The following is a 14,472-nucleotide window of genomic DNA, read 5'->3' on the forward strand; positions in this document are numbered from 1 at the left end:
TAGCAAGTGCTACCTGAGGGAAATAGTTTGCTCAGGCATCCTCCAATGGGTGAGGATGCCTTAAGTATCAGAGGCCTCTAGGCTATTGGCCAGGGACAGCATAGGGAGGTGCACACAGTCTCAATAAGAATCCGGAGTTGCTGGCACCGCAGCCAGGAAGTGTACACAAAGTAAGCAGCCATGGAGCACATGGCATGGAGCCGGCAGCAGACAGATCTCACGGCATGGCACTGGGTGAGTGAGTTGATGTAACAGGCGGGTGGGGATTGGAAGGCCATGCAGTGATGCCGGCAGGGTTGTTACAGAAAGCATCTTTAAATTCCTCTCCCAGGATGGTAGTATCAAAAACCAAAAAATCCAGCAGGAGGTTCCCTAAATCTGGGACCAGTAGTTCAGAGGAGCAGAAAGCCACTGGTTTATCGGACTCTTCTTCAACATGAGAGTAAGATATGGGAGGATGCCATTGTTTTCCAGTGGAGGAAACAGTCTGGTTAAGGCCGTAAGGTCCACAATGGGAGTGATAGACCCTCGCCCTGAAAAATAAGTGCAGGATGTTATGTTTGGTGGTCTCAGACAGAAAAATCGTAGGTCATTCCCTCTTAATGAGAACATACAATCTCGTATTATGAGAATGGAATAGACCTTATTGAAAGAACTCCTCTGTGCCATCCCTCAAAAGGAAATATCCTTTTGATGATCCAGCATCCACGTCAAGCTTAGGAAGATGACAGTCCATTGAGGTACAAGGCCAGTTGACCTGAGGGACATGACCTGGCTTCTCCGAACATCTCCACGGAGCCAGATGACTGGTGAGTTCCAATCCTGGCTTTCTCCAAACATATCCATGGTTCAGCGATGTTCAATGGAGCAGATCTGTATTCTTCCAACTGGGACTGAGGTACGCTAAGTTGTTTCCTGTAGAATGATAGATCCGTGTCCCTCATGATGGGGCCATGATATATTGGCAGCAGTTCTGTAGGGTCCCCTGGATGTTTTGATGTCTTGGAAGAATCCCTGGCTGTCTTTCAGTCTCTCTGTTTCTCCCAGCAGAGGCATGTAACCCATTTTTATTTTTAATAAGTGTCCTTCTGTCCAGCATCACAGACAGGGGGAAGAATGGTGAGGACCAAGTCGTCTTGTTTGATTATGTAATCTATTTGCATAGATTTTCCTCCTCTGTTTTACAAATCAACAAACTATCTGGGCTACCCAATGCATAATTAGCATATGAATAGTCATCAAGGATAAGAGCACACTGTTATATCACATATCAGCTTACCAGTCAATATTACAGGCTTACACAAACACAAGTCTGTTTTCTTGACCAGCCAGAAATCAACACTTAAATTCAAAAGCCAACATAAAGATAAGTCTATTCTTCTTGGTTTGCTTAAAATAGTCATCTGGTTAATTAAGATACAATGCTGTGTCTCCACAATGGCTACTCAAGTTGTCACCACAGATGCAAGCCCCAGAGGTTGGGGGCTCATCTGAACAACAGAGTTGCTCAGGGAGTTTGGACGGGGAACAGAAAATGGTTTCCTCAAACAGGAAAGAACTGTTAGCAGTCAGACAGGCTATGAGAGAGTTCTTTGAGTCCCTTCCGGGTCAGTATGTAAGGGTATTTTCTGCCAACCAGGTATTGGTAGCCTATTTGAACCATCAGGGCTGAACCAGGTCTTGCCCTTGATGGACAAAACAGCACAGATTTTCCGGATGGCAGAGACCAATTTCCTTTCCCTATCAGCGCTCCACATACATAGGATAGAGAACTACAAAGCAGATTTCTTGAGTTGAATTCTGTTAAAACTGGACAAATAGGTTCTAAAATGGTCCATATTCAATCAGATCGTAGAGATAAGGGGTTTCCCAGTTATAGATTTCTTTGCTAACAGCAAGAGCAAAAGTTAGAGACCTTTTGCTCGATAAATTCCAGGGGGAATCCTCAAGCTCTAGATTCCTTCATGATCCCATGGAATCATTCTTGGGTCTATGCCTTCTCTCTGTCATGCTGCTTCAGTGCAGTACAATGCAACCTCCACCTGGGGGAGCTTGAGAGGGAAGTGAGACTGCTCACACAGAGCAGCAGCACAGACGCCACCAAGTGGCGAGAGAGTGCTCAGACAAGCCGAGTCAAGAAACAGGAGCAGATGTACCAAAAGTAGCAGGAGTACACGTGGTCAGGAATAAGCCAGGGGGTTCAGCAACAGTCAGAAGCGGATAAGACAAAGACAGAAGGCAAAAGCGAGTCCGAGTATGAGTCAAAAACCAGAGAATCAAACCAACAAACAGGAAATCACTGGGAAAAGGGCAAACAGAGGGAGTCAATAGACACGGGGCAAGTCAGGGATCACAGCAGGACAGATCAAGAGCTACCAGAGTCAGGTACACACGCCGAAGGCAGAACTATAACTGACACCGCTAGCAGGATGCATCGGAGTTAAATAGCAAACCTGAACCAAGAATGAGGCAGAGCAAAATTAACCCTTGGCATGATCCGCCCGGAAAAAGGGCAGACAGGATTAAACCCTGGAATGGATCATGACACCCTCCAGTTATCCTGATCCCAGCGGTCCTAAGAAAAATCTGAGACGACAGGGCAAGGGTAATCCTGACAGCACCCTTCTGGACAAAAAGAACTTGGTTTAACTAGATGAGGATGATGTCCATCACCGACCCTTTGGTACTGCCAGAAGTTCCAGATCTTCTCTCTCAGGGGCCGGTATATCATCCTCAGCCAGCAAGTTTACACTTGACAGCTGGGAATTTGAGAGGATGCTACCCCAAAGTAGAGAATCCATCACCACTAGGGCCTATGGGAAAAACATGGAAGAAAGTGGCGAGAGTCCAGGACGGAGTTCCAATCACAGCCATCCTTGAATTTTTACAAAAGGGATTAGAGCAGGGCCTTACTAATAGCACCCTAAAGTTACAGGTGCCTGCATTAAGAGCCCTTTATAATCATGATGTGGCAGGCAATCCTTGAGTAATCTGATTCATTAGAGCCTCCGCTAGATCTAGGCCCATTACTAGCCAGAGATTACCACCGTGGGATCTGAATTTGGTATTATCAGCCCTCACTAGCGCCCCCTTGAAATCCACTTTCCTTAACCCCTTTCTGACATTGGACGTACTATCCCGTCGAGGTGGGGTGGGTCCATATGACCACTGATGGGATAGTACATCATATGTGATCGGCCACGCTGACTATCGCAGCTGACATCCGGCACTATGTGCCAGGAGCGGTCACGGACCGCCCCCGGTATAGGGAAGCATCGCGCAGAGAGGGGGCTCCCTGCGTGCTTCCTTGAGATGATCGGTACAAGGCGATGTGCTCACCTTGTACCGAGCGTCTCCTCCCTGCAGGCCCCGGATCCAAAATGGCCGCGGGGCTGCATCCGGGTCCTGCAGGGAGATGGCTTACCAGCGCCTGCTCAGAGCAAGCGCTGGTAAGCCAGGAGCAGTGCACGTCAGATCGCGATCTTACACTATAACATGATGCCCCCCCGGGGCAATGTTATAGTGTAAAAAAAAATATTCACATGTGTAGAAAAAAAAAAAAAATCCTAAATAAATATATATATATATATATATATATATATATATATATATATATATATATATACAGTATATATATAGTTCCCTTAAATACATTTCTTTATCTAAATAAAAAAACAATAAAAGTACACATATTTAGTATCTCCGCGTCCATAACGACCCGACCTATAAAGCTGTCCCACTAGTTAACCCCTTCAGTGAACACCGTAAAAAAAACCGCTTTATTATCATACTGCCAAACAAAAAGCGGAATAACACGCGATCAAAAAAGACGGATATAAATAACCATGGTACCGCTGAAAACGTCATCTTGTCCCGCAAAAAACGAGCCACAAGACAGCATCATCAGCCAAAAAATAAAAAAGTTATAGTCCTCAGAATAAAGCGATGGAAAAATAATTATTTTTTCTATAAAATAGTTTTTATCGTATAAAAGCGCCAAAACATAAAAAAATGATATAAATGAGGTATCGCTGTAATCGTACTGACCCGAAGAATAAAACTGCTTTATCCCTTTTACCAAATGCGGAACGGTATAAACGCCCCCCCCCCCCCCCCCAAAAAAAAAAAAGAAATTCATGAATAGCTGGCTTTTGGTAATTCTGCCTCACAAAAATCGGAATAAAAAGCGATCAAAAATGTCACGTGCCCGAAAATGTTACCAATAAAAACGTCAACTCATCCCTCAAAAAACAAGACCTCACATGACTCTGTGGACCAAAATATGGAAAAATTATAGCTCTCAAAATGTGGTAACGCAAAAAAATTTTTTTGCAATAAAAAGCGTCTTTTAGTGTGTGACGGCTGCCAATCATAAAAATCCGCTAAAAAACCCACTATAAAAGTAAATCAAACCCCCCTTCATCACCCCCTAAGTTTGGAAAAAATTTTAAAAATAAAAAAATAAAAAAAATATTAAATATGTATTTATTTCCATTTTCCCATTAGGGTTAGGGCTAGGGTTAGGGCTAGGGTTAGGGTTATGGCTAGGGTTAGGGCTAGGGTTAAGGTTAGGGTTAGGGCTAGGGTTAGGGCTAGGGTTAGGGTTAGAGCTAGGGTTAGGGCTAGGGTTAGGGCTAGGGTTAGGGCTACAGTTAGGGTTGGGGCTAAAGTTAGGGTTAGGGTTGGGGCTAAAGTTAGGGTTAGGGTTTGGATTACATTTACGGTTGGGAATAGGGTTGGGATTAGGGGTAGGGGTGTGTCAGGGTTAGGGGTGTGGTTAGGGTTACCATTGGGATTAGGGTTAGGGGTGTGTTTGGATTAGGGTTTCAGTTATAATTGGGGGGTTTCCACTGTTTAGGCACATCAGGGGCTCTCCAAACGCGACATGCGTCCGATCTCAATTCCAGCCAATTCTGCGTTGAAAAAGTAAAACAGTGCTCCTTCCCTTTCGAGCTCTCCCGTGCGCCCAAACAGGGGTTTACCCCAACATATGGGGTATCAGCGTACTCAGGACACATTGGACAACAACTTTTGGGGACCAATTTCTCCTGTTACACTTGGGAAAATAGAAAACGGGACTAAAAAATAATTTTTGGGGAAATAAATTTTTTTTATTTTCTCGGCTCTGCGTTATAAATTGTAGTGAAACACTTGGGGGTTCAAAGTTCTCACAACACATCTAGATAAGTTCCTTTGGGGGTCTAGTTTCCAATATGGGGGTCACTTGTGTGGGGGGTTTCTACTGTTTAGGTACATAAGGGGCTCTGCAAATGAAACGTGACGCCTGCAGACCAAGCCATCTAAGTCTGCATTCCAAATGGCACTCCTTCCCTTCCGAGCTCTGCCATGCACTCAAACGGTGGTTCCCCCCACATATGGGGCATCAGCGTACTCAGGACAAATTGGACAACAACTTTTGGGTCCAATTTCTCCTGTTACCCTTGGGAAAATACAAAACTGGGGGCTAAAAAATAATTTTTTTGGGAAAAAAAATAATTTTTATTTTCATGGCTCTGCGTTATAAACTGTAGTGAAACACTTGGGGGTTCAAAGCTCTCACATCACATCTAGATGAGTTCCTTAGGGGGTCTACTTTCCAAAATGGTGTCACTTGTGGGGGGTTTCAATGTTTAGGCACATCAGTGGCTCTCTAAATGCAACATGGCATCCCATCTCAATTCCAGTCAATTTTGCTTTGAAAAGTCAAATGGCGCTCCTTCCCTTCCGAGCTCTGCCATGCGCCCAATCTGTGGTTTACCCCCACATATGGGGTATCAGAGTACTCAGGACAAATTGTACAACAACTTTTGGGGTCCAATTTCTTCTCTTACCCTTGTGAAAATGAAAAATTGTGGGCGAAAAGATCATTTTTGTGAAAAAATATGATTTTTTATTTTTACGGCTCTGCATTATAAACTTCTGTGAAGCACTTGGTGTGTCAAAGCGCCTCCCTTCACTCAAATTTTAGAGGATAGGGTCATCATGAAACCTGATCCTGTTTCTTACCTAAGGTAGCGTCTCGCTTCCATAGGTCCCAAGAATTAATCCTCCCTTCCTTTTGCTCCAACCCCAAAACGCAAAAGAGGAGAGTTTCCATAAATTAGATGTAAGAAGGTGTTTAGTCCAATACCTAGCAGGTATGAAGCTGGGATGTAGGAATGTAGGAAGGATAGGTCTCTGTTTGTGTGTTTTCAGGGCCCAGAAAAGGGCTCAAGGCCTCAAAAAGCACATTGGCAAGGTGGATAAGGGATGTGATTTCATTGGCCTACACGTCCAGTTAGAATGTTGTCCCAGAGGGATTGCGAGCTCATTCCATGAGAGCTGTGGCAACCTCCTGCGCAGAGAAGTCAGAGGTTTCTATAGAACAGATCTGTAAAGCTCTTCTACCTTTTACAATCACTACTGGCTGAACCTAGCCTCTTCCTCTGATCTCACCTTTAGGAGAAGAGTTTGACAGGCCGTGGTCCCTAAATAATACACTGAAGAAGTGTGGCCGAAACGCGCGTCGGGGTGGAGGGACGCGGCACTGACTTCACATACCCTGTAAGTATGATTGAGAGTTTTTTATGCTTGTATTCAACATGCTGCAACTTGCGGTCCTTTGCTCACATAGGGTTGGTTGCTCTTAAACTCAGGATGATTACAGACTATTAGAGTTACCAGGTGGTGGTCTTTGAAAGATATAGATAAACAGCCCTTACCCATTTTAGCATAGGCACTTTTAATGTAGCATGCGGTTGCACACAGCATGGTGTAATAAGAATAGGTGTTTTTCCTCTTTAAATGAACAGTATTGCACATAAAAAACTATAGTAAATTTTTCCAATTTGGTGTGTTTAATGGAGTCCTTAGCCATGAGTGTCTCTCACATCGGAGGTCACTAGATTGTTTTAACATTTTTGGTTCTGTATTTAAAAAACAAATAAAAGTTTATTAATCGATACTAAAATCTTTTTCTATTAGTGCTTATTCTGTTCACTCCCCCATGATGGAGGAATTATAGTGTAACGGACAGGATTGTTATAGGCGTGTCAAGCACAGGATGTTGTTTGGATAATTAACTGATTAAATTTATGTACAACATGACATATTCTCTTTAATTAAAATTATGATAGATAACTTTAGTGTGTGCCATACTAGATATTAATAAAGTATATCACCTGACTCCATGTATACATCTGACAATACTTTCAGCTCATATTGTTCCATTCTAAATACAGGACTGTGTTCTGCCATTATTCATAGCAGTAATTGCTTTTCACTTGAAGTAAATACATACAACACAAACAGACGACAATAACGAAGGATGTGAGGCCTGGAGCAAAGCATCATGGCTGTGCACTATATTAGTCTTGTCCTCATCAAGACAAATTTACTAATAATAACCTGACAAACTCTGCCATGGGCTAAGGAAATACACAGAAGAGACTGAGGGAACAGGAACATGAACACAAGAAGATAAGGAAAGTGTCCACTTTAATGATTACCCCAGGAAGCCAGTGATGAACCCAATGGAATATCCCCCAAATACTAGTATGATTAAGGTACAAGTAATCTGACAAAGTGGATATAAATGATAACAGACTTCTTGGGGTGTGTGCACATGGAGCCATTTTGCGGAGCAAAAACAAAGTTTTTGAGGAATTGTGAGATTTGGAGAGTTTCCACTCGAAAAACTGAGTGTGCATATAGCCTTACAGTGCCTTTGTCTAAAGAATTCTAAAAGCTTAGGAATTACTTTTGGGACCCTTGCCTATCAGGGGAACAGAGCCGTGACCCAGAGTCATGGCTAGGTTTTCTTTCCTGTCGGGAAAATGTTCAATTGACTGTCCTAACATTTATCTAAACACTTTGGACCAGACACATTATCTAACTGACACCCAGCACATATGGCACATGCCGAGATTGCCCTTTCCACTAGCAATGCCTGTGCAGCGACTCATGCTTACAGAATCAGGGTTGCCGCATGCTGGCTCCTGCCATCTAGCCGGATATTACTGCCGAGCCCAATAACTGGCTGCAGTAGTCACATTGTATAACCATATCAACAACGACGGGGGAAGAGAGGTAGAAATGGAGCATAAGAGGATAAGTACAGTGAATGTTGTCATTTTTAAACAGATTGAGCCTGTGGAATAATAGCAAGTAAAAAAAACCCAAAACCATTGAATAAACCATGCATCAGCTTGAAATAGTGTGGATACGCCATATGCAACACATAATGCAAATTGCCCTTTGTTTTTACAGCCAAGTCAAAGTATAAAAAAGCTGCAAACTAGAAAGTCGCAGAAATGGTTTTGAGCATGCAGCTTGTTGTTGCACTTCCAAATGTATTGCTAATTAAGCGCCAGCCTTATAATATATGCCAAGATGGGAATTAATGGGGAATTGCTTAGATTCACTGCTGCCAAGGTGCATTTCCTGCCTGCTGGGGCACAGTGCCAATCATGTCTGACAGTCCAGGTACTAACTATAGTGCTCTCAATGTGGCAGAATGTTTTATGTAGTAAGTCTTAGAGGGGTAAGGAGACTTAAATAATGCTTCCATAGATAACTGCTACTTTAATCAAACTTAGGAATAGTTATTAGCACAGGTTATAGTTATGGTAAAGGTAGTTTGCAAATTATTATTATTATAGCATTTTTTCACCAGGTGTCTGCAGCAAAATATGTACCGTAATAACAATCTTCTAAAGTAGCGTTTTTATTTTTTTTTAGTGCAGAAAAGGTTGGATTCTGCAACTGTCTTTTTTTACATGCATTTTTTGTTCAGGCTCCCCATAGAAGCCTACATAGAGAACAAAATGCTCCAAAAACGGAGAGTTCAACAGCATCTTCTAAATGCACAGTGGGGCATGAGTTTTTAGGAAATTACATCTACTTTGCAAGGACAGTTTAAGAGGTTATCCAGGAATAATTTTATTTTTTTCTCGTGGACCTAAGAAATGACAGGCAGGTAGTTTCTAACTACGGATCTCTGCTCATTCAGAGCAGTCAAGTCGAAAGAGCATCTATTTCTCTTCAGCTCCGCTGTTAATGGGGCGTTACTGCTGATGCCATGCTGATTGACATCCGGCTCCCCGCTGCCTCTCAGCCGGCACCAAGCAGAACAAGCAGGTAGTTAGAAACTACACTGTGTACAGAATTATTAGGCAAGTTGTATTTTGATCACATGATACTTTTTATACACGTTGTCCTACTCCAAGCTGTTCAGGCTTGAGAGCCAACTACGAATTAAGTAAGTCAAGTGATTTGCCTCTCTGTAATGAGGAGGGGTGTTGTCTAATAACATCAAAACCCTATATAAGGTGTGCTTAATTATTAGGCAACTTCCTTTCCTTTGGCAAAATGGGTCAGAAGAGAGATTTGACGGGCTCTGGAAAGTCCAGAATTGTGAGATGTCTTGCAGAGGGATGCAGCAGTCTTGAAATTGCCAAACGTTTGAAGTCTGATCACCGAACAATCAAGCGTTTCATGGCAAATAGCCAACAGGGTCGCAAGAAGCATGTTGGGCAAAAAAGGCGCAAAATAACTGCCCATGAATTGAGGAAAATCAAGCGTGAAGCTGCCAAGATGCTATTTGCCACCAGTTTTGCCATATTTCAGAGCTGCAAGATTACTGGAGTAACAAAAAGCACAAGGTGTGCGATACTCAGGGACATGGCCAAGGTAAGGAAGGCTGAAAAACGACCACCTTTGAACAAGAAACATAAGATAAAATGTCAAGACTGGGCCAAGAAATATCTTAAGACTGACTTTTCAAAGGTTTTATGGACTGATGGAATGAGAGTGACTCTTGATGGGCCAGATGGATGGGTCAGAGGCTGGATCAGTAAAGGGCAGAGAGCTCCACTCCGACTCAGATGCCACAAGGTGGAGGTGGGGTACTGGTATGGGTTGGTATCTTCAAAGATGAACTTGTGGGACCTTTTCAGGTTGAGGATGGAGTGAATCTCAACTCCCAGACCTACTGCCAGTTTCTGGAAGAGAACTTCTTCAAGCAGTGGTACAGGAAGAAGTCGGTATCGTTCAAGAAAAACATGATTTTCATGCAGGACAATGTTCCATCACACCATCACATGCCTCCAACTACTCCACAGCGTGGCTGGCCAGTAAAGGTCTCAAAGAAGAAAAAATAATGACATGGACCCCTTGTTCACCTGATCTGTACCCCATAGAGAACCTGTGGTCCCTCATAAAATGTGAGATCTACAGGGAGGGAAAACAGTGCACCTCTCGGAACAGTGTCTGGGAGGCTGTGGTGGCTGCTACACGCAATGTTGATCGTAAACAGATCAAGCAACTGACAGAATCTATGGATGGAAGGCTGTTGAGTGTCATCATAAAGAAAGGTGGCTATATTGGTCACTCATTTTTTGGGGTTTTGTTTTTGCATGTCAGAAATGTTTATTTCTAAATTTTGTGCAGTTATATTGGTTTACCTGGTGAAAATAAACAAGTGAGATGGGATTATATTTGGTTTTTATTAAGTTGCCTAATAATTCTGCACAGTAATAGTTACCTGCACAAACAGATATCCTCCTAAGATAGCCAAATCTAAAAAAAAAAACACTCCAACTTCCAAAAATATTAAGCTTTGATATTTACAAGTCTTTTGGGTTGATTGAGAACATAGTTGTTGATAAATACTGTAATAAAAATAATCCTCTAAAATACAACTTGCCTAATAATTCTGCACACAGTGTACTTGCCTGTCAGTTCTTAGCCCCATGAGAAAAAAACCTTTTAAACCCAGATTTTCTGCGCAAAAGAAAATAACGCAGAGATTTTGCGTCGTGGAAACATTGTCATACATGGCTTCATCACCAGCAGTTTCCGTACACACTGCAGAAGTGCATATGTCATGTGGTATCAACCTGTATAATACAGCAGAACTGATATAATGCAGTCAGTGGAAGATATATTTCATGTATGTGGATCTGTTTGAAGTTTACATGACCTACTTATTCAATTCATGCTAGAGGGAAGAAAAATGTAAACTATCTCCCATGCTTTTCGCATGATTTCAAACATTGCAATGCAACATCTATAGCGTAGCAGATAATTGTCGCTTCCAGGATACAATCCTGAAGGACACTTATTGTATTTGTCACTCATTATCCAGTCTTTACAGAATTAATTACGAGCCTCTTATTGATGCTGGAAATGAATAAAGGAAATATAATGTCACAATTGTGACAATGGATGCTGGACGTTCCTCTACATATTAGAGTATTTTTAGATTTCACATTTAATCAATGTAACTAGTAACTGAAACAGTTCCGTTGTCATGCGCTTAGGAAACGTGTTGTTGCCATGGCGATTCCGTCATCCCATATGACCTTATAATCAGAGGATTTAGCAAACATTTCAATACATTATCAATTATATGGGGTGAAAGGTATATGTGATGTACAGGAATTTAGCCCAGATCACACTCTGTTCTTGCTCAGCAAATTATGGGGTTTTGATCTGTTTTATATCAATTGTGAGAGCCACATCCATTTGTTTTCTGTCACTGTGTTGCGCTAGAGAGCCTTCATAGTTAATCACATAATTCCTATGGCCGCCGCGCTGTCATCAACTGTCAATTAGTGTCTACACTGCAAAGCGGAATATATATGTTGCCTCTTTATCTCTCCTTCCATGTATAAAAGAAAGCTAAAAAGAGCAATCCAGCATTTTTTTCCATTCCTTCGCCCTCACCTGATTGTCCATCACAGTCGGCACTTCTCCTATATGCACTCATTTACCTGTAGTTAAGCCCAGTTATTTTTTCTCAAAGTTGTACCAAATTTGGAATAGGGGAAAAGTTCCCAATCACTGGGGGGGCTGACTGCTCCAACTAAATGGCTCTGTCTGAATGCAGCAGAAATCAAGCATGCACATCTCTGCTCCTTTTTTTCATCTATGAGACTGCTGGAGGATTTCATCCGCTGTATTTGTTTTCTGGACTGCCGTAAGAATTAATGAAGCAAAAAGAGCACATGCTCATTATTGGCGGCATTTAGCCCCTTTATGACCTATGACATATGTATACGTCATAGGTCACCTCCCCCTCTTTGATACGGGCTCCGACGCTGAGGCAGCATGTGTTTCGGCACATGACAGCTGATTTCATTGGCTGTAAGCCATAATCATCAACATTAACATAAATAAACACTTGAACTAGATCACTCTGTTTGTAATGACGTTATATGAGTTTCACTTTCTGTTTTGAAGAAATGAAATAAATTAACTTTTTGATGATATTCTAATTTTCTGAGAAGCACCTTTACCAGTGCTACAGGTCATATAGGAGATTACAGTGCAGTTATAGATAGTGATTTACAGCTGATGTTCTTTCTGATGAAGTTCTTCACGTTTCCCATCTTTTCCATCTGGCCCAGACCAACATGACTACTTCTCCAGCCAGGATTCGTCTGCAGAGATTGCAATAAAGACATAATTGACTTTCACATTTCCAGCCTGTCCCCATCTATTCCCAACCTGCACAAACTGCTCATCCATCACCCCAGTACTGAGCCGCTGCTACTGTATGTGTCCCTATTACTGCACCTGCTGTGTACAAAACCATGGCTCCTCTTACTGCCCCACATAATAATGCCAACCACTGTGCCCCTTACATAGTAATAATGGCTCCATTGTGCGCTCTAGATAGTAAAATTGCCCCTTAAAATATATTTACGCCCTGTGCAAATGCTCTAAAAAACAGTGTCTACATTTTGTCCTTAAAAAGTAATATAATGACCCTTGTGCACCTTTGAAATTCACAATAAATCCTAAAACAATAATGCTTCCTAAGTGCCCACTTAAGATTTAATAATTTCCCCTGAGTCCCCCATGGACAGCTCCCCTATAAAGAATATGAGGGACCCACATCTCCACTATACTTATATTACCCCCACAGCTCTCCTATACACAGTATGAGGGGCCCACACCTTCCCTATACACATTATGATGGGTCCAGAGCTCCTCTATGCATAGTATGAGGGGCCCATAGATGCCCTATACATAGTATGATGTGCCCACAGCTCCCCTATACACAGTATGATGGGCCCACTGCTTCCCCAAAACACAATATAATGACCCCCACAGTAGTCCTCACACTGTATAATGGCCCCCCACACTAACGCCCACACTATATAATGGCCCCCACACTGTATAATGTCTCCAACTGTAGCATCCATGCTATATAATGGCCCTCACACTTTAGATTAGCCTACACAGTAGTCTCCACACTGTATGATAGCCCCTAAACTGTATAATGGCCCTCACATTAGCTCCCACACTATGAGGGACCTGCACAGTAGTCCCCACACTGTGTGATGACCCTCAACCTGTATAATGGCCCTCTCATCAGTTCCCAGACTGTATAATGGCTCCAACAGTAGTCTTCATGCTGTATAATGGCCACCAGACTTTATGAGGACCTCAAACCATATGAGGGCCTCTTACAATTGACCCTACAATGCATAATGGTCCTCCCCATGCTTTATGATGCTTCCACAGTCACACTACAAGTTTGAAGCAGTCGTGGCTTTGGGTGGGCACCTTTATGTGCCCCCTCTGCCCCCACCAGTAGCTATGCTACTGGTACAATTCTTTCAAGACTCTTATCTTGATTCCCAGATTTCATCTTTGACTAACTGTTATTGCAGCGCCCCCACTGCCGCAGGGCCGAGGGGTACCCGGTACCGGGCCTCTGAGTCTCTGCTCTGTGGTTGTCACGGTGGCTAGACCCGGTCCGTGACCCTGCTGAGGGGCGCACAATGATAGATGTGGATGGTGGTGGTGATGCAGTGCAGTAACGGTCGCGGTCAATAACGAGGACACAAGGTTGCAGTCTCTTTACCTCTTTACTGAAGGCTTCTGGGTCCTCAGTCCGGAATACGGTTAGCCGAGCTGCGCAAGTCCGGCCGGTCCGATGGCACCTCCAGAGTTCCCTTCGCAGGTGGAAATCTGTGCCTTCCTTCTAGCGCTTATGTGTTGTGGTCCTCCCCTGCTGTGCTTACGGGATAGTACCCACAACTGTTGTGTCTGTTCCTCGTGTTCCCTCACAACAACTCGATTCTGATGTTCTTCTTCTTCTTCTCGTCCCCCAGATCTTATGGTAGGACGCACCCGTATGACGGGAAGGCTCGGAGCTCTTCCGGGACCCTAGAGTCGCCCCTCTCCACAAGTTGCCCCCTATGTCTGCGTAGGTGATGTAGGTGAGACAGCCAGCCTATAGCTCTCTGCCCTGCCGTTGGTTTGAAGTAATGCCTAGAGCTCTGTACTTCCTCGGCGTTCCAGCCACCGGTTATTTATGCCTCAGTAGGATGTTGCCTCGGTCTAACAGCATGACTCCTACTGGTATTTCTCCCTGTTGCGTTGATCTCATTTCTCACTCAGCACAATAAATCTCGCTTCTTATCCTTTCTTAGGGCACCGCCGCTATGAAGTGCAGGCGCGGTCCCGTAGCTTTCTCTC

Source organism: Ranitomeya variabilis, chromosome 5, assembly GCF_051348905.1.
Source record: "Ranitomeya variabilis isolate aRanVar5 chromosome 5, aRanVar5.hap1, whole genome shotgun sequence".
Classification (NCBI taxonomy): Eukaryota; Metazoa; Chordata; class Amphibia; order Anura; family Dendrobatidae; genus Ranitomeya; species Ranitomeya variabilis.